Below are 24,674 nucleotides of genomic sequence, written 5' to 3'. Positions count from 1 at the left end.
GGGAAAAACTCTAAATAAACAATATTTTTTTTTTCTTTTTTGTGAAGGATAGCCAGTAGAAAAGAGGAAAAGAAATATTTGTTCTCTCACAATCTAGGAGGCTAGAAGTCCGAATTCAGGGCGCTAGCTCCAGGGAAGGCTTTCTCTCTTCCTTGGTTCAGGGGGAAAGTCCATATCATCAAACTTCTCTTGGTCTAGTTGCTTCTCAGAGCAGGGACCCCAGGTCCCAAAGATAAGCTCTGTTCCCAGCACTTCTTTCTTGGTAGTATGAGGTCCCTCTCTGCTAGATTCTCTCTTATATCTCAAAAGAGATTGACTCGAGATACAACCTAATCCCGTAGACTGAATCCTGCCTTATTAACATAACTGCTTCTAATCCTGCCTCATTAACATCATAGAGGTTAAGATTTACAACACATCCGATCAAAAATTGGTGGACAACCACACAATGCTGAGAATCACAGCTCAGCCAAATTGGCACATATTTTGGGGGACACAATTCAATCCATGACATTCCACACTTGACCCCCCCAAATTCATGTCCTTGCTACATGTAAAGCACTTTCACCCCATCATATCATACCAAAAGTCTTAACTCCAAGTCCAAATTCCACCTGGGGCAAAATTCCTCTTCATACAAGTTACTTGCTTCTAAAGTACAATTGTGGAACAGGTGCGAGGTAGGCATTTTCATTATAAATGGGAGAAATTGGAGGGAAAGAAGGGATGACAGGCACCATGCAAGTAAGCAGAACACACTATATTAGCTCTCTAGGCTTGAAAATAATCCTCTGTTCTCTGAGACCATTTAGGCAATGGCTCTTCCCTCCAGACTCTGGTTGTAGGCCATGCATTCTGAATTTTGGGTGGAGGCCCCTCGGCCCTGGACTTCAGCTCTGCCTTCCAGGCCTGTTGGAAAGGTAATTCTGATCCCTCAACTTTGGGCAGCCCCATTAACCTAGTCCATCTGAGTGGTGACTCCACCCACTAGGCCCCAGCAGGCCTATTTCTTCTGCCCCTTGGGCATGGCTGCTACCTCCCCTCAGCTTTGGGCAACAGATCCGGCCCCATCCCTCTGGTACTCGTGAAAGACAGCCCCACTATTCGCAACTAATCGGTAAAGATCTGAGTCTGAAACCTAGGAGGACATGGACCCACCCTTTAGGACCCAGAGGGCATAATTCCACCCTTTGAGTTCCCATAGGTCGTGGCCCTACCCTTTGAGACCAAGGCAGATTTGCTTCCTGCGCTCCTTGTCAGCTTCTGCTTTCTGCTTCCTTGGCCCCTTGGCTCCTTGGGCCCTTGGCCCATTAGACCTATTTGGCAGACCTGGTGTCTGCTCTGTTTTGGCAAGTGTTCCAAAGCTCTTTAGCTCTACCACTAAGTGCCCAGAGGCACCGCAACAGTAAACCTCGGCCAGAAAACACTCAGCTCTCCTGCTCTGTGTGTTGGCAAGCCTAGCTACACTGATAAGTGCCTGGAGGCACACCACTCCTGGCACCAAATTCTGTCTTAATTGTTTAGTGCTGCTATAACAGAACTACCACAAGTGGATGGCTTTAACAAACAGAAATTTATTCTCTCACAGTCTAGGAGGCTAGAAGACTGAATTTGGGTGCCATCTCCAGGGAAAGGCTTTCTCTCTCTGTCAATTCTGGGGGAAAGCCCTTTTCATCAATCTTCCCTTGGTCTAGGAGCTTCTCAGCACAAGAACCCAGGGTCCAAAGGACAGGCTTCTTTCTTTGTGGTATGAGGGCCCTATCCTCTTTGCTCCATTCTCTCTTTTATATCTCAGAACAGATTGACTCAACATACAATCTAATCCTGTAGATTGAGTCCTGCCTCATTAACATAACTGCCTCCAATCCTGCTTCATTAATGTCATACAGGTAGGATTTACAACACACAGGAAAATCACATCAGATCAGAAAATGGTAGACAACCACACAATACTGGGAATTATGGCCTTGCCAAGTTGACACACATTTTTGGAGGACACAATTCAATCCATAACATTCCACACTTTGGCCCCCCAAAATTCATGTTCTTGCCACATGTAAAACACATTCACCCCATCATATCATCCCAAAAGTCTTAAATCAACCTCTAAGTCCAAAATCTCATCTTCCGCAAAATTCCTCTTCATCTGGGAAATCTAGAATATAAGTTATCTGCTTCCAAAGTACAATGGTGGAATGGACACAAGGTAGACATTTTCATTACAAATGGGAGAAATTGGAGGGAAAGAAGAGATGACAGGAAACAAGCAAGTGAGCAGAACACACTACATTAGTTCTCAAGGCTGGAAAATAATCCTCTGTTCTCCGAGACCATTTAGGCAATGGTCCTGCCCTCCAGACCGTAGGTGTACACCGGGTACAACAGAACGAAACACTGCCTGTTCCTGTGCCATCCTCACAATCGTTGTTATGTTTGAGCCCACTGTTGCAGCCACTATGTCAATCCATCTCGTTGAGGGTCTTCCTCTTTTTTGCCGACCCTACACTTCCCCAAGCATGATGTCTTTCTCCAGGAACTAGTCCCTCCTGATAACATGTCCAAAGTGCATGGGACAAAGTCTTGTCATCTTTGCTTCCAGAGAGCACTCTGGCTGTATCTCTTCCAAGACAGACTTGTTCCTTCTTCTGACAGTTCACGGTATATTCAGTATTCTTCACCAACACCATAATTCAAAGAAATCAATTCTTCAATCTTCCGCATCCATTGTCCAGATCTTGCATGCATACGAGGTGACTTAAAATAGCATGCCTTAGGTCAGGCACACCTTAGTCCTCAAAGTGACATCTTTGCTTTCTAACACTTTAAAGAGGTCTTTTGCAGGAGGTTTGCCCAATGCAATGTTGTTGTTGTTAGGTGCCATTGAGTCAGTTCTGACACATAGCAACCCTATGCACAACAGAACGAAACACTGCCTGGTCCTGCGCCATCCTTACAATCGTTGTTATGCTTGAGCTCACTGTTGCAGCCACTGTGTCAATCCACCTCGTTGAGGTTCTTCCTCTTTTCCACTGACCCTGTACTCTGCCAAGCATGATGTCCTTCTCCAGGGACTGATCCCTCCTGACAACACATCCAAAGTATGTAAGACACAGTCTTGCCATCCTTGCCTCTAAGGAGCATTCTGGCCACGCTTCTTCCAAGACAGATTTGTTCATTCTTTTGGCAGTCCATGCTATATTCAATATTCTTCACCAACACCACAATTCAAAGATGTCAACTCTTCTTCGGTCTTCCTTATTCATTGTCCAGCTTTCACATGCATATGATGCAATTGAAAATACCATGGCTTGGGTCAGGCACACCTTAGTCTTCAGGGTGACATCTTTGCTCTTCAACACTTTGAAGAGGTCCTTTGCAGCAGATTTGCCCAATGCAATGTGTCTTTTGATTTCTTGACTGCTACTTCCATGGCTGTTGATTGTGGATCCAAGCAAAATGAAATCCTTGAAAATTTCAATCTTTTCTCCGTTTATCATAATGTTGCTCATTGGTCCAGTTGTGATTATTTTTGTTTTCTTTATGCTGAGATGCAGTCCCTACTGAAGGCTATGGTCTTTGATCTTCATTAGTAATTGCTTCAAGTCCCCTTCACTTTCAGCAAGCAAGGTTGTGTCATCTGCATAACACAGGTTGTTAATGAGTCTTCCTCCAATCCTGATGCCCCGTTCTTCCTCAAATAGTCCAGCTTCTCGTATTATTTGTTCAGCATACAGATTAAAGAGGTATGGTGAAAGAATATAACCCTGACACACACCTTTCTTGACTTTAAACCAGTCAGTATCCCCTTGTTCTGTCCAAACAACTGCCTCTTGATCAATGGAAAGGTTCCTCATGAGCACAATTAAGTGTTCTGGAATTCCCATTCTTCACAGTGTTATCCATAGTTTGTTATGATCCACACAGTCGAATGCCTTTGCATAGTCAATAAAACACAGGTAAACATCCTTCTGGTATTCTCTGCTTTCAGCCAGGATCCATCTGACATCAGCAATGATATCCCTGGTTCCACATCCTCTTCTGAAACCAGCCTGAATTTCTGGCAGTTTCCTGTCAATATACTCCTGCAGCCGTTTTTGAATGATCTTCAGGAAAATTTTGCTTGCGTGTGATATTAATGATATTGTTCTATAATTTCCACACTCGGTTGGATCACCTTTCTTGGGAATAGGCATAAACATGGATCTCTTCCAGTGAGTTGGCCAGGAAGCTGTCTTCCATATTTCTTAGCATAGACGAGTGAGCACCTCCACCGCTGCATCTGTTTCTTGAAACATCGCAATCGATATTCCATCAATTTCTGGAGCCTTGTTTTTCACCAATGCCTTCAGAGCAGCTTGGACTTCTCCCTTCAGTACCATCGGTTCCTGATCATACGCCACCTCTTGAAATGGTTGAACATCGACTAATTCTTTTTGGTGTAATGACTCTGTGTATTCTTTCCATCTTCTTTTGATGCTTCCTGCGTCGTTTAATATTTTCCCCATAGAATCCTTCACTATTGCAACTTGAGGCTTGAATTTTTTCTTCAGTTCTTTCAGCTTGAGAAACGCCAAACGTTTTCTTCCCTTTTGGTTTTCCATCTCCAGCTCTTTGCACATGTCAGTATAATACTTTGTCTTCTCGAGACGCCCTTTGAAATCTTTTGTTCAGTTCTTTTTCTTCAACAATTCTTCCTTTTGCTTTAGCTGCTTGACGTTTGAGAGCAAGTTTCAGAGTCTGCTCTGACATCCATCTTGATCTTTTCTTTCTTTCCTGTCTTTTGAATGACCTCTTGTGTTCTTCAGGTATGATGTCCTTGATAGCATTCTACAAGTTGTCTGGTCTTCAGTCACTAGTGTTCAATGCATCAGATCTACTCTTGAGATAGTCTCTAAGTTCAGGTGGGATGTACTCAAGGTCATACTTTGGCTCTCACGGACTTACTCTGTTTTTTTTCAGTTTCAGCTTGAACTTGCATATGAGTAATTGATGGTCTGTTCCACAGTTGGCCCCTGGCCTTGTTCTGACTGATGATATTGAGGTTTTCTATCGTCTCTTTCCACAGATGTGGTCAATTTGATTTCCGTGTGTTCCATCTGGCGAGGTTCATGTGTATAGTTGCTGTTTATGTAGGTGAAAGAAGGTATTTGCAATGAAGAAATCGTTGGTCCTGCAAAATTCTATCATTCAATCTCCAGCATTTTTTCTATCACCAAGGCCATATTTTCCAACTACTGATCCTTCTTCTTTGTTTCCAACTTTTGCATTCCAATCGCCAGTAATTATCAATGCATCTTGATTGCATGTTTGATCAATTTCAGACTGCAACAGCTGATAAAAATCTTCTATTTCTTCATCTTTGGCCCTAGTGGTTGGTGTGAATATTTGAATAATAGTCTTATTAACTGGTCTTCCTTGTAAGCATATGGATGTTATCCTATCACTGACAGCGTTGTACTTCAGGATGGATCTTGAAACATTCTTTTTGACGATGAATGCAACACCGTTCCTCTTCAAGTTGTCATTCCCAGCATAGTAGACTATATGATTGTCCGATTCAAAATGGCCAAATACCAGTCCATTTCAGCTCACTAATGCGTTCCATTTCCTTTTTGACAATTTCCAATTTTCCTAGATTCATACCTTGTACATTACAGGTTCTGATTATCAATGGATGTTTGCAGCTGTTTCTTCTTATTTTGAGTTGCACCACATCAGCAGATAAAGGTCTCAAAAGCTTTACTCCATGCACGTCATTAAGGTCGACTCTACTTTGAGGTGGCAGCTCTTCCCCAGCCATCTTTTGAGTGCCTTCCAACCTGCGGGGCTCATCTTCCAGCACTATATCAGACAGTTTTCCACTGCTATTCATAAGGTTTTCACTGGGGAATGTTTTTCAGAAGTAGACTGCTGGGTCCTTCTTCCTAGTCTGTCTTATTCTGGAAGCTCAGCTGAAACCTGTCCTCCATGGGTGACCCTGCTGGTATCTGAATACCGGTGGCGTAGCTTCCAGCATCACAGAACGTGCAAGCCCCCACAGTACGACAAACTGACAGACATGTGGGGGAGCCACGGCAATGCCCTCTCAAAAATGTCTGCATCTCAGCTGCGGGGAGGAATTCCTCTTCCTGGGGGCTCTCCCTCAGCCCATCAGGGCATTCTCTATATCTGCTATTATACTTTCTTTAGGATTCTCTTTACTTCCTACAGGTACTTCCTCATTACTGCAATTCCCTGTTACAGTTAGTAAGTCTTTATATTAAACATTCCCAGCTCAAACTAATGTGTAGTTTCTCTCTTCTGATTGATCCCAAAGGGATACAATCATCTTACTTCTTTTCCATTTATTCTGTATATCTTTGTTCATTTTTTCTGGCCTTCTTCCATTTCATTTTGCCTTCCATTTTATCTCCACTATTGACTTTTTGGAAACCCTGGTGGCGTAATTTTTAAGAGCTATGGCTGCTAACCAAAAGGTTGGAAGTTTGAATCCACCAGGTGCTCCTTGGAAACCCTATGGGCAGCTCTAGTCTGTCATATAGGTTTGCTATGAGTTGAAATCGACTCGATGGCAACAGCTTTGTTTGGTTTTTATTGACATTTTAGCTATTTGTTTTTGTTGTATTTTCTAGAGGTCATTCTAGAGCTTACAATATGTAACTTGTCTTATTGTACTTCAAATAATATCACCCCATTTTCAAGGCTCATCCATATCATGGCATGCTTCAGAGGTTTGTTCTTTTTTGTGTCCAAATAATATTGCCGTGATATTTACAGACCACATTTTGTTTTTCCATTCATCTGTTGACCGACATTTGGTTGTTTCCACTTCTTGGCTATTATGACTAATGCTGCTATGAACATTCACATACAAGTTTTTGTGTGGACATATGTTTTCATTTCTCTTGTGTATACACCTAGGAGAAAAGTTGCGGAGTCAGACGGTAACTCTATGTTTAACCTTCTGAGTGACTGCCAGTCTCTTTTCCAAAGTGGCCGCACCATTTTACAATGCTATTAACAGTGTATGAAGGTTTCAATTTCTCCACATCCTCACCAACACTTATCTGTCTTTTTGATTATAGCTATTCCAATGGGTGTGTAGTAATATCTCATTGTGGTTCTGATCTGCATTTTCCTGATGACTCTATTTGATTCTTTTTTTAATGTTCAATTTCCCTAGTGGCAGTCTCTATCCAATTATCTATTATTTTGAACACATTAACCATAGCTATTCTAAAGGTTAATATCTATAATATCTGGATCATGTGTCTATTATCTTTTTTTCCTCTTGGCTTTTGTTAAGAGTGTTCTTATTCTTGGCATATTTGGTAACTGTTGATGGAATGCTAGACTTTGTATACAAAAAATTTTAAAGGCTCTTCCACCAACGGGGATTTTTTTTTTTTTTTCCAGGCAGGCAGAACATGGGAAGATCACCTTGATCCAACCAGGGACTGAGATAGTTCAAAGCTGTGTTTTAGGCATTGTGAGGGCTATTTCCACTTTGCTTTTGCTCCCAGGATATAGTTCTTCAAGGCTCTCAACTGAAAGCCCAGGGGAGATGGGTTTACCAGGGACCATCCTTCCCATTGAATTCTTTCCAGCGTCATGAGACCGTCAACAATTTTTGGTTAGTTTTTTTTTCTTTTTCTCAACAGCTGCTTTCTACTTGTTTTCTTGACTTCTTGCATGCACGGGTTAGGAATCAGGAAATGCTTTGAGGGAAAATGACATATAGAGTGACTGGCTCCTTCAATTGCCTATTCTCTGGGATCTTGGTCCCCCAATTCCAAGCTGCATTGATAGACTTAGTGTCCTTTGTTTTTGTTTTTTAAAGAAATCTCCAGCCCGATGAGACTGCCACAGCTCCAGGATGCCACTTTCTGCTTGGTTTCTATACTCATTAACACAAATCAACAACGTCCCAAGAAGGAAAAGTAGTTGAGAATACAGAACTCACTTCAATATGTTCTCCTTCTTCCTGTGCTCTTGGACTGTCAAAATTTGGCCAACTTTGCTCTCCAATAGCTTTAAAGTTTTTTTTTTCCCCTTAAAAAAAAAAATCCAGCTTTTATAGTTCTCAGTGGGAGAGTTAGTTTGTTCAACAAGCTCCACTCCATCATAGCTGGAAGCCTACATAATTAAAAAAATTCATCCTGATGGAAATTTCATTTAAACAAACGGGATTTCAACTTTGAAATATGCAGTAATTAACTGCATTTTTGTTTGTTTTTTGCACAGACATTATTTTGTCAAAAATGTTTACACAGATTACTTTATTCAGCCTAGATCAGGCAGAGTTTTGACAGAACAAGGTGCTGAGAATATTGACCTAAGAATATTTGCTCTGGAGATTGAGAAGAATTGGTGTAGAATGCCATATAGGAGAGTGTGCCTGAGGTGACAAAATAAGTTATTCACCTGGGTTTTGGATGACCATGGATTCTTTTTCCTCTCTCTTTCATTGTCTCTGTGTTTCTCTTTTCTTCCTTCGCCTACCCCAAGCATAGGAGTGGCTTTCCTGTCACAAGCGGGGTAAGGCCAACATCTTGAGGTTCTTAGAACCCAGGAAGAAGGGAAACATATTGACATCAGTTCTATATTCTCAGTCATTTTTCTTCCTGGGGCATTGCTGATTTGTGTCTAGAGGTATAGAAGACAAACAGAAAGTGGCATATGAATAATCAGGTATGTTCTAAATGTTATTTATTAGTATCATTATTATTTTGGAGATGCTTTGTGCTGTTAAGAAGAAAGGAAGTTAAGAGCATGGGATGTGGAGCAAGACTGCCTGGGATTCAATGTGGGCTCTGCCACTAGCTATGTGATCTTGAGCAAACTTAATTTCTCTGTGCCTCAGTCTCCCCATCTGTAAAATGGGGATACTAACAGCAACTAACAGTTGCTGGGATTAAATGAATTAATATTTGCTAAGCACTTTTTTTTTTTTAAGCACTTAGTGCAAAGTCCGAGTACACAGTAAGTACTATTAAAGTGTTAAATAAGGTGGAGGATACCCAGTAGCATGTAGCACGTCCAGCCTCACCTCTGTTGTAGGTGGTGTCATTGCATGGTTCCATGGAGTGTGGGAGGACCTAGTTCTAAGTTTGTTTTAGGACTCATTAACCACCCCCGGCTCCTGTGGGATGGGGGAGTGTGACGGGTGTGTGTGTTGTAGTTGGATGTTAGAAACCTCCACGAGGTGGTTGACTGTGGTTGTTTGTATATCGGTCAGACGTGCTCTTATTCGTCCCTGGCTATAGAGGTGTCTGCTCAGTGCACTTTAACAGGTGTCACATACCGAGGAACGGATCAGATTTTGTTTGTTGCGTCTTAGTTGGAGGTTTATGGACCTCCGAGGGGTATCGAGGTCCTTGGACTGGGGCTTGCGGTAGGAGCGCACGCTGCACACTTCCGGAACATAGTGGAGATCACAGGCTCCACACCTGTCCGGGCAGCGGGGACTGAGCTCCAGAGCGTGAAAAAGGGTTGTTACAAACCTCCCCAGCCAGCGCGCGCGTGTGCGTGTAAGGAGGGTGGTGCACACCTCCTCCAGGCAGCGACGACTGTAGGCTCGGTGCGTGTCGTAGGAGGTGTCGTTACACACTTCCTGTGGGTCTCGCCGACCACGGCGCGTTTCCGGTGGCGGCTGGAGCCGGGGGTCCGAGCCCCCGCCCCGCTCGTCGGCCCCGCCCCGCCCGTGCCCCGCCCCCCTTCCGTGCCCGCCCGCCCGCCGCGCTCCGAGCAGGGCGCTCGGAGCCCGGGGCGCACGGAGCGGCGCGCGCCGGTTGGCCGAGCCAGACTGGCGCCCCCACCCGCCGCCCGCCGGGCGCGTTCCACGCTCCACTTGTTTTCGGTCCGGGTCCCCTTGGTCGCTCTCCCTCTCTCTCCTCTGTCCCGCCCCGTCCAGCCTAGGCTGCCCGGCTCCCGCAGGCCCCCCCATCGCCCGCGTTCCTATGGACAGACGCACAGACACCTGCAGGTGGGTGAGAGCCCGTGCGCTGGGCGGGGACGAGCACGCTGAGACTGCGACCTGGGCTGGAGAACCCCTTTGTGTGGGGGGTGGCCCCGCTGGGGTCTGCTCTGCCTTCCCCTCGGCTGCCGCGCAGTGACCCGGCTGAACCTTCCTTTTGTCTCCTCTGTGGGGGGAGAGGTCCAGAGGGAGGGCAGGGACCGGGCGGCTGGACGTTGGCGGCAACAAGCTGGGGGGGGGGGCGGTCTCAGAGGTGAAGACCCCAGGCGGCCGAGTGGGCTCCGGGAGCGAGCGCCGGCTGTGGCGGCCGCAGCTGTGATCTCGGCTCGTCCGGGGCCGGACGGCCGGCCGCCTAGCATCTCCTGTGGCCGCGGCGGCCGCGGGCGCACTGCATGGGTCTGGCTCGCCTGCTCCTGCTCTTGGATTTGTTTGAGGTGGAAAAGAGGGCGGGAAGGAGAAAGAAGAGATCTGCCACTCTAGTTTCCAAGTCTTGGGATGGCTATGGAGAGAGAGGGAAAGAGGTGGTTCAGGGCTTTGCCGGACTTGTTTCCCTCATCCGGAGGCACACTGAGGTGCGTTTGGGGCGTGTGTGTAGGAACGTACGATCGCTTCGGTCTCTTATTTATTGTTTCTAACCGAGGAGGGCTTTCTCTGAAAGCCTCCCCCATCTGAGGCTGCGCACAGTGATTTGTGTTTGTTATCAAATATATCAAGAAACGTATCCCCCTGGGTGAAAGGAGCGTGGGCTGACCGAAATCGGACCAAGATCAAAGACCTGTTTTTGTTTTCCTGGCGACTTTTTTTTTTAAAGATTCGATACAGACAAGCAAAAACAAAACATGGCTGTTATTTTTACAATTACATATTAAGTTTTGTTTCTTTAAAGTTTTAGGGTAAAGTTCTGTTATCTCCCAGACTCTTTAGCATTAACATGATAGAAAATTCGACCCATTAAAATAACAACAGGCGAGTCAGGTGGTGACAGCCTCCAATGTGGAGGTTAAATTGGAAATAAGCATTTATCTAGCTTATCACTTATCATTCTGGCTAAAACCTTCATTTTGCCGGTTTAAGATATGAGACATTTGACACATATGGGAGAACATGAATGTTAAAACGGATTTTTCCTCCCTGCGATAGTGCCTTCTTTATTTTATTATATATAGTTATATATTCTGTTGAATTGTATATGGTGAATTTAGTGTTTTGAAAAGTACTGTAGGGTGATATTTCCGATTTATATTATTTAATTAGCTGGCTTTTTTTTTTTAACAGTTGCTATGTATTTGTAGATCTTCAAATAAATGAATAAGCACCCAAACAATTCTCTTCACAGATTCAGACTTTTAATACAGGTAGTTTTATTCTTTGTATTAATGTCAATCTGTTGCTTACTTTTGAAGACAAATATGTATATTTTTCCCTAGTATATGAGAATATATGTTGACAAGCTTAAGTCTGACAGTTACCAAAGAGATGTTTAAAAAATCGGATTTGAGGGTACTCAATTATATGCAGTCACATGTAGAAAATGGAGGCTTTCTTAAAAAAAAAATCCAAACTCAAATGAAAAACATGAAGGTGGAAAGTATTTAAGTTTTCATAAAGTATGGTGTAGAAATTCATCAGAAAATAATAATACTATTTTGGTGCCTTTGTAATTAAGCAAGCTAATTTTTGTCACTGTAAAGAAAAAATAATTTAGTATGCTTAAAATAGTGGTCTTTTTCTATGGAGAAAAATGTATCCCAGATTATTTCCCCAGTTACATTAACAGAGTAATATTATTTATTGCATGACTGATTTTATAAATGCCTGGAGTGTATAGCGTATACTTATGAACACTTTTCTTAAAACCTAGAAGAGGTTACATTTCACAGTGATCACTCCAGATCATATTTTATTAGTTCTTGCTTTAGATTTCCAGTGTAGATGAGATGAATGAATTGAAACTGCATAAAGGCACAGAACTCTGATAGGCTCTGTCCCTGGGACTGGAAGGCCCTTGACAAATGTTGCTTTTCCTTTCCCATTAAAGATGGCCCAAAGAGGATGGGTATTGAAATTTGTTCAGTCTTTATCATGAATCTGGAATGAAGTTCTAAACCATTCCCAGAGTTTCAGCTCTTAGATACACGTAATTTCATCAACCCTTTGAAGTATTAAGAAAGATAAGCTTAAAAATTGAATTGTTTATGTGTTTACAAGGTTGTCAGTGGACATGAGAAAGTTTAACAAAATACCACAGTGTAAACTAAATATTAATATTTTTGTGTGGCCCGTGCTGAGAATAGCTTTGGCAGAGTTGGAGTTGTGCCTAATAGAGCTCTCAGACTGGCAGTGTAGTGTCTTTGTGTGGGCTGGCTAAAGGATAATACCTTTTTTTATTTTTTAACTCTGCTGTGCAGATATTAATTTTTTGTTTTGTTTTTATAATTAACAGTAATATTTTAGCATAATCAGAAGCCTTCCAGAGAACCTTTAATATTTTCAATTGATCTCCCTTTTGGTAAGTTGGTGTTTAGGAAGGCATATAAATTTGCCACTTTTCACGGTTGAAATATTTTTTCCTGCTTTATTTTGTTACGACAAACAGATGCTGCTTTCAGAAATTTTGAATTTGTGTAAAATTGGAATTTTAACTATATCTGAGCAATATAACCTGACAGCAATTTGTTTTTGTTTTAAAACAACACTAAGCTGTCCACAGCTTACTGGACTTTTCTAGCATTTTCCTATCTGCTACTTATCAATGTATTCTCATTAAAGGAAACTTAAAATGGCCACTTTAACTGGAACCCTCAAATGACTAGCAGTATGATTAATAGTAACCAAAAGTGAAGCTGGAAAGTAAGAGTTTGATTCTTTATATAATAGGTCTGTGACTTTCAAGTCCTTTTTCATGTTGTTTTTTGAAGTCTGGTGGGGATGCAGGTCTGATTCTAAGAGATACCGGCAATGACCTCCCATTCCAGACCTTATCCTGCATTGCTTAAGAACAGTGGAAGCCAATGCTGATCGCCTAAAAATGCAGAATTCATTCTTGGATTAATATTCTGCTACCAGATGTATGAGGCTGGCTCTAAAGATGCTTTTTCTCTTAAATACTGTCAAAAATAGAGAAGCTGAAGATTGGAGAGAAGCCATTTATTTTGAACAGTTTATTTTCTGACAGTTTGTGTTTATGAAGAAATCTGCTCAAAATATTTACTTCAAAGATCTACATTCTTGCCCAAAGAGACCCCATAGGTTTCTCTTTTTCATTAAAAAAAAAAGTTTCCATGGAGCTTAACTCTTACGTGATACTTCTTGACCTTGCTTCTGATTAGTTGATTTATGGACTTTATTTACCAGCATGATTGGAGAATTCTTTTGCTGGACTGAAATTGCACTCTGCCTGCGCTCTGGTCTGTTTCCTAGGTAACAAATGCACTGTACAGATTCCATAATGAGGACCGTGGTTGGCTAGTTACAGTGTAAATTCTGCTGTTTGGTAAAGCTTAGTCTCAAATTCAAATAAAGGTCAAGAAACCAAAAGTACTGAAAATGCAAATTTTTGAATTTTATTTTGTATCCAGTGCCAACAAAATTTAATAGCATTTTAGAGAAAAAGGCAAATTACACAGCAGTATTCAAGTTTATTTTGCAAATTCTTACACTTAGAACAGTTGGAGAGCTTTTTCACTATTTTCATATCGGTAATGCCAGTGCGTCTAGTAACAAAGAGAATGCATTTCAGAAACACTTTATCATAAAAATAATATAGAAGGCAAAGGGATGTGGTCTAGGACATCAGTAACTTTTTTTTTTTACTTTTTTTTATTGAACTTTAGATGAAGTTTTACAGAATGAACTAGTTTGTCATCAAACAGTACACACATTGTTGTATGACACTGGTTAACAACCCCATGACATGTCAACACTCTCCCTTCTCAACCCTGGGTTCCCTATTACCAACTTTCCTGTTACCTCCTGCCTTCCAGTCCCTCCACCAGGGCTGGTGTGCCCCTTTAGCCTTGTTTTGTTCCATGGGACTGTTCAATCTTTGGCTGAAGGGTGAACCTCAGGAGTGACCTCATTACTGAGCTGAAAGGGTGTCTGGGGACCATATTCTCAGGGTTTCTCCAGTGTGTCAGGCCAGCAAGTCTGGTCTTTCTTTTGAGTTAGAATTTTGTTCTGCATTTTTCTCCAGCTCTATCTAGGACCCTCCATGGTGGGTCAGTGCAATCAGTGGTAGAAGCCAGGTACCACTGACATCAGTAACATTTTTGTATCAAAAGGAAAGTAAACTTACATGTGTCTCTGAAGGTAAACTGTGCAAGTTCATGTGAAATATAACTTTAAAAACTTTAAGAAACTTCTAGAAGCATAAAATACCATAAAAGAATATATTTCCATTCTACCTTTTTTCTCTCTGATCTGCTGGCACTAGGAAGCAAGTCTGTCCTTGGTAGCTCCAAGCTAGAGAACAGCTTTCCCTTCTACCTTGCTGTTCTCTTGAAATCTGTGTTCTATGGAAACCCCGGTGGTGTAGTGGTTAAGAGCTACATCTGCTAACCAAAAGGTCGGCAGTTCAAATCCACTAGGTGCTCCTTGGAAACTCTGTGGAGCAGTTGTACTCTGTCCTGTAGGGTCGCTATGAGTCAAAATCGACTTGACGGCAATGGGTTTGTGTTTGTAGCCCTAGATGCAGGGTAAAAAATAATATGTGGAGCATTGCTAATAATTATTACCTGTTTGTTTTAAAAAAGAAACTTGCAAAGAACATGAATTATGTTAAAATCTACTGCTAATAATCTTTTCAGTTAATGCCTGAAAATGTTTTTGTTTGCTAATCTCCAAGGATTCTGTTAGCTGACACATTTTTTTAAGACACTTTTTGATTCTAGAGAATTATCTACAGTTGCCTCTGTTGCTTTCCTTTGCTTGGCTGGATTGTTTTTGGATTTTTTTTTTTTTTGGTTCATTTTTATTTCAGGCACAAGATATATCTTAGCTGGATTCTCTGTTCTTGGTTTTCATCAAAAATTGATAGTACTATAACCTTTTGTTTCTTTTTCTAATTGCAGATTTTTTGTGTCCCTTTAGTGAAAGTTTGTTTTCCCTTGTAAACATTTATTGATACTATTTTTTAATTAATTTTACCTCTGAGTTATCTAACAGATAATCACCAGATTTTAAGATCTCAACTTTTCTGTTATGGGACTTCATCTGGGAGAGAGTTAACAACATTGTGATCTCTTACCCAGCTAGGATTCCTTCTTCCTCCCAGCGTTGCCTATCCAAGTGGCCTTTTATACACACATGAATCGACTTGACGGCACTGGGTTTGGTTTGGTTTTGGTTTTATACACACATATTTTACTCCATATGTATGATTTTTATAGTGATCTTTTATGATCTTTTTCACTATCACTTAGTGCCAGGTGCAGCCCAGAACAATATGATCAACTCTATATGTCATTAAAAATAGCTAAAGTGGGTAAAGGCTTATTTTTTTAATTCACTCTTTATATTCATTATTTTTAAATGCTTTATTTTGAATGATGTAAAGTAGAAAATTCTTAATAATTGGTTTAGAATACTGGGTAATATCTGTGTGGCCCAGTGTGGCCCAGTGGAATTGCTGATGCTCGTATGCTTTTGGTGAGTTCTGAGGTCATGTTTCTTTTGGTGTTGTTCTTCAAATATTGATCTTGCTTCTTACATGATTAAGTTATGTACTGTCCTAGTCACTTCCCCCATTCCTTGGCTGATGACCCCCAAATCTTATATCTAGTCAGGGCCTGTCTTCTGAAATCCAAATCCTTATATCCAGCAACTGACTAGACATAGCCACTTGGATGTTCCACAAACATTTCACATTCAGTATGCCCAAAACTTAGTTATCTTTCTATTCAAACCTGTGTCTTCTCTTGTATTCCCTAGTTTAGTGAATGGTACCACCTTCCACTCATTTCCCAGTCCAGAAACATAAAATGTATCTGTGACTGCTTCTTTATTCTCAGTCCTGTATTGGTATATAATCAAGCCCCTCGACCATTCGATTCCAGCTCCCTAAGATTTATCGGGTCTATGTTTGTCCCATGAAAATGAATTACATACAGCTCTGTTATTCCTTGCCCCTTATTTTGTCCTAGTTCTGCATTAAATGTATTCAGTGTTCAACACAGATCTTTATGCTAAAACTTCTGTAATCATCATTTGGTAGTTTGAAGCTCATTGAATCCTCATAAATAGATCATGTGAGTGATATCCTCTACCTTTCATATTTAAGGTTGTTTATCTGTGGCTTTTATTCTTGAAGGTCAGTTCGGCTGAATAAAAATAGTCGACTTACGTTTTTCTTTCCTCAAGTATTTCAAACATGTTACTCTGTTGTAGAGGTCAGCAAACTTTTTCTGTCAAGGACCAGATAGTAAATATTTTAGGATCTGTGGGCAATACAGTCTCTGTCACAGCTATTCAGCTGTGCCATTGTAATGTAAAAGCAGCCATAGAGAGTACATAAGTGAATGAGCATGGCTGTGTTCCAATAAAACTTAATTTACAAACTAGGCAGTGGGCCAGGTTTGACCCATGAGCCATAGTTTGCCCAGTCCTACTTTATTGTATTCTGGTCTAAAGTGTTGTTGTCAGAGTCTCATACTGGTATGATTTTCTTTTCATTATAGGTGACCATATTGCTTGTATGCCCAAAGGAATATTTTCTTCATCTTTAAAGACCAGTAATTTTAGTAGAATATGTTTTTTTTTTTATGTTTAAGTGTTGACTGTTCTCTGTTGAGTTTTCCCAGATACACAGTGTGTTTTTTAAATTTTATTGGCCCAAGTATTTTTTCTCGTACATGTTTTCATCAATTACAGATTTTAGTATTTATTCTGTTCAGTCGTTTTTATTTTTTTCTTTGGAATCATCTGTTAAATGTATGTTGGGTCTTCTTTGCTTATCTTTTCTAGCTATACCTTTATTTAACATTTTTTTCTTTTAAAAAATATCTGCTTTATTTTTGTATTTTTCCTTTCTTCTAGTTCCTTTCATGTACTTTCCTTGGTGTCTGTCTGTTCATCCTAACATTCCTTCTAGTTTTGTCTTCCTTATTGAAATTTTTTCTTTTCCATTCTATCCTAAACTCTATCAATTTCTCTTTGTGCATCCTTGTTATCTAGCCATTTTCTTTTCTTAGTTTTTCTGTTTCTGATGCATGCTGTTTTTTCATAGCTTCTGTCAGTTTCTTTATTTCTTTTACTTCATTTTGAAATACTAGGTTACAGTTGTCATCTACTTTATGCCCACATTTTTGTGCTGTGCCTTCATTGGCCATTGTTACATTATTTGGTTAATTCTCATCTTTTTCTCACAGTACCATTTCATAGGGTTAGGTTGCATCCTTTTTCTGTTGTTTATGTTTAAATTAAATGGATCTACCTGTACTTCAGGAGATGGTTCTTGTGATGGGGGTGGGAGTGGGCCAAAGTAGTTTTCCCATCTTCATGGTTTGAAAGTATTCTCCTCTTATGTGAAGTATTTGCAAATATTACTTCTCAAAACCAAAATGAGTTAGCACTGCATACCCACCAGAATGACTACATGAAAAAATGGAAAATACCAAGTTTTGGTGAAGATGTAGAGTAACTGGAATTCTTAGACACTGCTATCAGAAGTGTAAATTGGTATGGAAGTGTGAATTGGTGCAAGCATATTGGAAAGCTCTTTGACAGCATCTCCTAAAGCTGAACATACGTACATTCCAGGACTCAATAATTTCACTCTAGACATAAACACATCACTATAAATGTACTAGAATGTTCATAGCACTATTGATAATGGCCCCAAACTGAAATCTTCCTAGATGCCCATCAGTGTAGTAAGTGATAGAGTGTTATGTTGATGACCCCAAATAAATCACTTCTGGTAGCTACACACTTGTGTAGTTTTTTCCCACTGTGACTCTGATTTTGGCCATGTAATTGCTTATCCCATGAGACATTAGCTCATGTGGTACAACAGAGGCTTAATAAATGCTTGCAAGTTGGGGAAATAGTGCCCTGGGACTATCACATAAGGAAGTACTAGAGCAGGAGAGGTCACTTGGAGGATAATTGAGGCACCCAGCCAGTGACCTGCACTTACTACCAGACATGTGAGTGAGGCCATCTTGGACCTTCCAGCCTGCCTGACCCTGCAGCTAAAAGTATCCGCATGAACAAATTCAGGTAAAGCTAGGAGAGAAACTGCCTAACGATCCACAGAATTGTGAGAAATAATAAATTGTTGTTTTAAGCTACTCAATTTTGGGGTGGTTTGTTACTCAATAGCAGTCAACTGAAACAGAATGGATAAATAAATTGTGGTATATTCACCCAGTGGAATACTAGGGAGCAATGAGAATGAACAGCCTACAACTACATGCAGTAGTATGTATGACTCTCGCAGAAAGAAGCTAGACACAAAAGAGTTCATACTATATAATCCCATTTACATAAAGTACAAACCCAGGCAAAACCAATTTATTCTGTGAGAAATCAGAGTAGTAGCTACTCTCGGGGAATAGTGACTAGAAAGGAGAAAGAGGGGATTTCTCAGGTGCTGGTAATGTTCCATTTCTTCATCTGGATGCTGATTACATGAGTGTGTTCGGTGTGTGAAATATCAGCAAGCTCTTCGCTTATGATTTCTGCTCTTTTCTCATTGTATATTGTATTTCAACATAAAGGAAAAAATACGACCTCTCAATAAGCCACCTCTGTGATACTCTCTGAGATCTCCCTCCTTTTACTCTAGTGATACCTCTTTGATTTAGATTTTAGTCCCAGCAGTTTTCTTTCTCAAGCCTGTAGCAGGTTCCCATAGTCTTTTGCAGTATCCTCCAAGAAGCCTAAGAAACCTTATTGGTTGTTCTCAGATCCACTTCCACTCAGAAGAGGCCCTCTCTTTTTGAGGGTGGGTGTTGGTAATTTCTTGTTTCCCAGCTCTTACAGTCATCAGAACTCTCCCTTTTCTCTCCCCACCTGCCCAGTTGCCTATCTTGTATGATCCTATTATTGTGGCTGTTGTAGTCCTGCTCACTCATATGGGCTTCATGGGGCTCCCTTATCACCTAATTTTGTACACCTAAATACTGTATCTGTGGATTTTTTTCTTTTGTTACCCTAGTTTCTTTCTCTCTCTCTTTTTCATGGAGATAATTGTAGATTCACATGCAATTGTAAGAAATAATACAGAGAGATCCCTTGTATATATTGCCCAGTTTCCCCCAATGGTAACATTTTGCAAAACTGTAGCATAGTATCACAACCAGGATATTGACACTGATACAATCTACCAATCTCACTCAGATTTTCCCGTTTTTACTAGTATTCATTTATGTGTGTGTATTTTTTTATTAAGTTCAATATAATTTTATCATCTGTGTAGGTACCTGTTTCTACCAGTCCCTCCATCTCTCCCCCAACTACTCCATCCCTAACCCTTAAAAAAAAAAAAAAAAAATCATTAATTTGCCCTACATTTATGGAATCTTATCATTTCAAAAATGTTATGTAAATAGAATCATACAGTATGTAACCTTTTGAGAGTGGCTTTTTTTTTTTTTTTTTTTGCTTAGCATAATTCTCTGGAGATTCATCCAAGTTGTTGCATGCATCCGTAGTTCCTTTTTGTTGCTGAGTATTATGCCATGGATGTTCCACAGTTTGTCCAAACGTTCACCTCTTAAAGGGCATCTGGGCTGATTCCAGTTTTTGACTATTACAAATAAAGCTGTTATGAACATTTATATACAGGTTTGGGGTTGGACATAAGTTTTGCTTTCTCTGGGATATATACCTAGAGGTGTAATTGCCAGACTTTTCAAGAGTGTCTGTATTATTTTATATTAACTGTTTATATCTACTAGCAATGTATGTGTGATCCAGTTTCTCTACCTCCTTGCCATCATTTTGGAAACCCTCGTGGCGTAGTGGTTAAATGCTACGGCTGCTAACCAAAGGGTCGGCAGTTTGAATCCGCCAGGTGCTCCTTGGAAACTCTATGGGGCAGTTCTACTCTGTCCTATAGGGTCGCTATGAGTCGGAATCGACTAGACGGCACTGGGTTTGCCATCATTTGGTGTTGTCGCTATTTTTTTATTTTAGCCGTTCTGATGGGTATGGTAGTGATGTCTCATGTGGTTTTAGTTTGCATCTCCCTAAGGGCTAATAGGGAGCCCTGGTGGCTTAGTGGTTAAGAGTTTGACCGCTAACCAAGAGGTCGGCAGTTTGAATCCACCAGCTGCTCCTTGGAAACCCTATGGGGGATTTCTACTCTGTCCTGTAGGGTCACTGTGAGTTGGAAATGTCTCAACAGCAGCGGGTTTGGTTTTTGGAGCCCTGGTGGTGCAGCGATTAAGAGTTCGACTGCTAACCAAAAGGTTGGCAGTTTGAATCCACAAGAAACCCTACGGGGCAGTTCTACTCTGTCCTGTAGGGTCCCTATGAGTTGGAATCGACTTGATGGCAGTGGGTTTAGTGGCTAATGATACTGAACATCTTTTAATGTGCTTATTTGCCATCTGAATATCTTCTTCATGTTTCTTGCTTGTTTTCTAATCGGGGTTTTTAAGAACTGTTGTTTGCGAGTTCTTTATGTATTCCAGATACTAGTCCTTTTTTAGATACGTGGTTTGCAGATGTTTTCTCCAGATCAGTAATTTGTCTTTTGATCCTCTTCACAGGGACTTTCACAGAGCAAACACTTCTGATTTTACCATTTTTTTTTTCTTTTATGGGTAGTGCTTTTGGTATCAAGTATGAGAACTCTGTCTAGCCCTAAGCCCCAAAGATTTTCTTCTATGCTGTTTTCTGAAATTTTTAGTTTTACATTTTACATTTAAGTCTCTGATGCATATTGTGTTAAGTTTTGTAAAAAGTGTGAGGTTTAGGTAGGGTAGATGTTCATTTTTTGCCTACGGATGGATGTCCAGTTGCTCCAGCAGCTTTTGTTCGAAAAGGTTATTTATCCTCGATTGAATTGCTTTTGTGAACCTTTGTCAAAAATCAGTTTAACATGTTTGCATGAGTCTATATCTTGGTCTGCTCCATTTATTTTTATAAGTAAATTTGGGGAGAATCCAAAATTAAGCCACTGCTAACCATCTTGTTTGCTTAGTAGTTCTTGGTTCATTCTTAAGCATTTTGTTGTTGTTATTTTGGACAACTATTTTTTCTTTTGATCAAGGGGGACAAAGCTTTGAGTAGCTACCTGTAAGTGGTAAGATATGCAAGAATCTGATTGTAAACAGCTTTTCTAGTTCATCCGCTTTATAACATAGGAATAAGCTGATACATATTTGTTGCAGGGACTTTCTTTTCTAAATTACTCAGGTTGTTTACATTTCCATGACTCTTTGATCCAGTAATTTACCTCGTTTACCTGGCATATTCAGAAAACAAGTAGCTCTATATTAGTGACTTTCCTATATAACTAAAGTTTATCTCCCTGGAACAAAACTTAAAATTTAATTGTTTTTAATGAAAATGTTCCCCAAATGTAGTCTGCTCAATTTAAGTAAAGGTAGCAATTTGCATTTGTAAATCTGCCAAAGGAATTCTTTTCTGGCATCAGGATGAACCCAAGCAGATACAGGTTTATTTTCAAGATTTTTTTTCCCTCCCTGGAAAATTGTCTGAAACTCTGGCCTCGAAATTTTGCACCTTTAGGCCAGTTTCCCATAATCAGTGCAAGAAACACCCAATCCATCCAATTGACAAATCCATCAAATTCACTGATTTATCAAAATATCGTTTAAACAGGCTTTTAATATTTCTGTTAAATTTTAGCTAAAGGTATTCCCATTTTATCTTCAGAGCAACATTTTCTTTTTTCTTGTACTTCAGATGAAGATTTATAGAACAAACCAGGGTCTCATTAAACAGTACACATATTGTTTTATAACATTGATTAACAACCCCACGACAAGTCAGCATTCTCCCTTCTCGACCTTGGGTTCCCTTTCTACCAGCTTTCCTGTTCCCTCCTGCCTTTTAGTCCTTGCCCATGGGCTGGTGTGCCCTTTTAGTCTTTTTTTATGGGCCTGTCTAATCTTTGGCTGAAGGGTGAACCTCAGGAGTGACTTCATTACAGAGCTAAAACGGTGTCTGGGGTCTATACTCTTGGGGTTTCTCCAGTCTCTGTCAGACCAGTAGGTCTGGTCTTTTTTTGTGAGTTAGAATTTTGTTCTGCATTTTTCTCCGGCTCTGACTGGGACCCTCTGTTGTGATCCATGTCAGAGCAGTCGGTGGTGGTAGCCGGGCACCATCTAGTTGTACTGGACTCAGTCTGGTGGAGGCTGTGGTAGATGTGATCTATTAGTCCTTTTGGACTAATCTTTCCCTTGTATCTTTAGTTTTCTTCATTCTTCCTTGCTCTTGAAGGGGTGAGACCAGTGTTGTATCTTAGATGGCTGCTCACAGGCTTTTAAGACTGCAAACGATTAGAGCAACATTTTCGAAAGGAATGTTCTCCTTTTGAAAGCTAAGATTGTTTGATGGTTTAGTCTTCTTACAAATATTTTAAAAAATATATTCAATGGATGTGAGTATATTGAATGAAATTAAGTATATTCTTGTAAATATATTCTGCCTATCAGTCTGTTTTGCTTATGATTGTATTTGATGAATGTGTGTATTCTTGATGTGTATATACCCATTGCTGTTGAGGTGTTTCCAACACAGTGACCCTATAGGACAGAATAGAACTGCCGCGTATGGTTTCCAGTGAGCAGCTAGTGGATTGAACTGCTGACTTTTTGGTTAGCAGTTGAGCCCTTAACTACTGTGCCACCAGGGCATTTAAATTAATTTTTGGCCAACTGGCTGTCTTCTTTATGTCAGGCAAAAGTCTTACCACAAAGTAGAGTTCCTGAATATTTACATTTCTCTAATGATGTGTTTACATCCAGAGTATACTCCACTGATAAGGTATAAAATCTGCACTTTCCATTAATGAAATAATTGCCTCAAGAGTTTAAAGCTTTTCCTATTAAAAATTATTTCATGTCAAGATTTATCCTATAGACTTGACTTAATACCTTTTTAGTTGATGCCTTCCAGTTAATCTCCAAATAAATATTTTGTTTTTCTAAAAGCATACTACCTGTCTGAGAATTAAGCATGTCCTTACACATTACATAAAAGAAACAATATTTTTGTTGAAAATGAAAGAATGTTATTCTGTATAATGGTTTTGGAGAGAAAGATACACTGATAAAAAGATCAGTCTTTTTGGCTGTATAAAAGCTTAAACTTCTTTAATAAAAGTGAAATTAAAAAAGAAGCCAATAGTCTGGAGAAAATATTTGCAATCATATGATAGGCAAAGACCTGATGTCTTAATGATATTTTATCATGGTTAGTTTTCATAATTTATTTAAAAAAATGAAACTCCAATGAATAATAGATAAAATAAGGACAATTTATAAAAAAGGAATGTTAAGCCTCACTAGTAATTAAACACAAATTAACATGACAGTGAGATACTTTTTTAATCCTGTCAAATTAACAAAGATGTACAATAAGATAGTACCTACTGCTAGTGAGGGAATTGGAGGGAAGGAAGTTATTCTCACATATATCGCTGTTGATAATATTGGTGGTATTCTTTTTTTCCTTTTAAAACGTTTAAGTATAATATATGTACAAAAAAGTACATGTATTGTACAGTTAATGAATTTTTATAAATTGCATATGTGTGAGTAATACTCAGCTTAGTAAACAGGACATTATTAACACCCCAGAAGCAACCCCTTATGCCCTTTCCAGTAATGAACATTCCTCTTCTCCCCAGAAGGAAAATAAATATTCTGACTTCCAACAACAGATTAGTTTTGCTCATTTTTATAGTTTCTGTAAATAGAATCAGAAAATATATACTTATTTGTGTCTGGCTTCTTTCGTTCAATATTATGTTTTTGAGATTCATCTTTATTCCTGCATATAATTATGGATCATTCATTCTTGTTGCTTTTTGGTATTCCATTGTGTGACTATACCACAATTATCCATTCTACTGTTGATGGGCATTTAGGTGGTTTTCACTTTTTGATGATTAGGAATAGACCTGTCTGCAAGCAGTATTGTAATACATGTCTTTTGTGATTGTATGGATGCATCTCTCTTGGATCTTTTCCTAGGAGTAGAATTGCAGAGTCCTAGAGTATATATATTCGGGTTTAGTCGATACTGCCAGTTTTTGAAGTGTACCAATTCATATTCCTGCCAACCATGTGTTAGTGTTCCAGTGTTCCACTTCCTCATGATTATCTTTTGCAGAAGTAATTAGAATGTATCAAGAGCTGTAAATATATTCATACCCATTCGTGTAGTAATTTTACTCATTGAAAAGATGGAAAAAGATACATGCACAGAAATGTTCAATAAAGCAGCGGTTTGGGACCATAGGCTAAATCCAGCCTGCTGTGGCCCAGATTCAGCCACAAGCATTTGTTGTCTTTGACTGCTGTTGCGCTACAATGGCAGAGTAGTTGCAACAGAGACCTTGTAAAGCAGAAAATATTTTCCATGTAGCCCTTTCCAGAAAAGGCTTGGTGACTCCTGCATGAGAGCATTATTTAGAAGAGTAAAAGACTGACAATAACCAGTATGTCTGTCAGTAGGGGAGTTACTAGATAAATCCTGGTATAAACACTTGGTGTTATAG

General features: G+C 40.0%; 1 protein-coding gene across 2 annotated transcripts in view; it reads left to right on the top strand.

The window, feature by feature from the left end:
* Window positions 1-9,819: 9,819 nt before the first annotated feature.
* KIAA1958 (KIAA1958 ortholog) overlaps window positions 9,820-24,674 on the top strand; it is a 153,559-nt gene continuing 138,704 nt past the window's right edge. For both annotated transcript variants that reach the window (XM_064291603.1, XM_064291604.1), the window contains exon 1: window positions 9,820-9,985. The gene's annotated coding sequence lies outside the window, so the exon portion shown is untranslated. The remainder of the gene's footprint in view (window positions 9,986-24,674) is intronic.

This window comes from Loxodonta africana, chromosome 9, assembly GCF_030014295.1.
Source record: "Loxodonta africana isolate mLoxAfr1 chromosome 9, mLoxAfr1.hap2, whole genome shotgun sequence".
NCBI lineage: Eukaryota > Metazoa > Chordata > Mammalia > Proboscidea > Elephantidae > Loxodonta > Loxodonta africana.
Note: the sequence above shows the minus strand (reverse complement) of the source record. Positions and strands in the feature narration are given on the sequence as shown.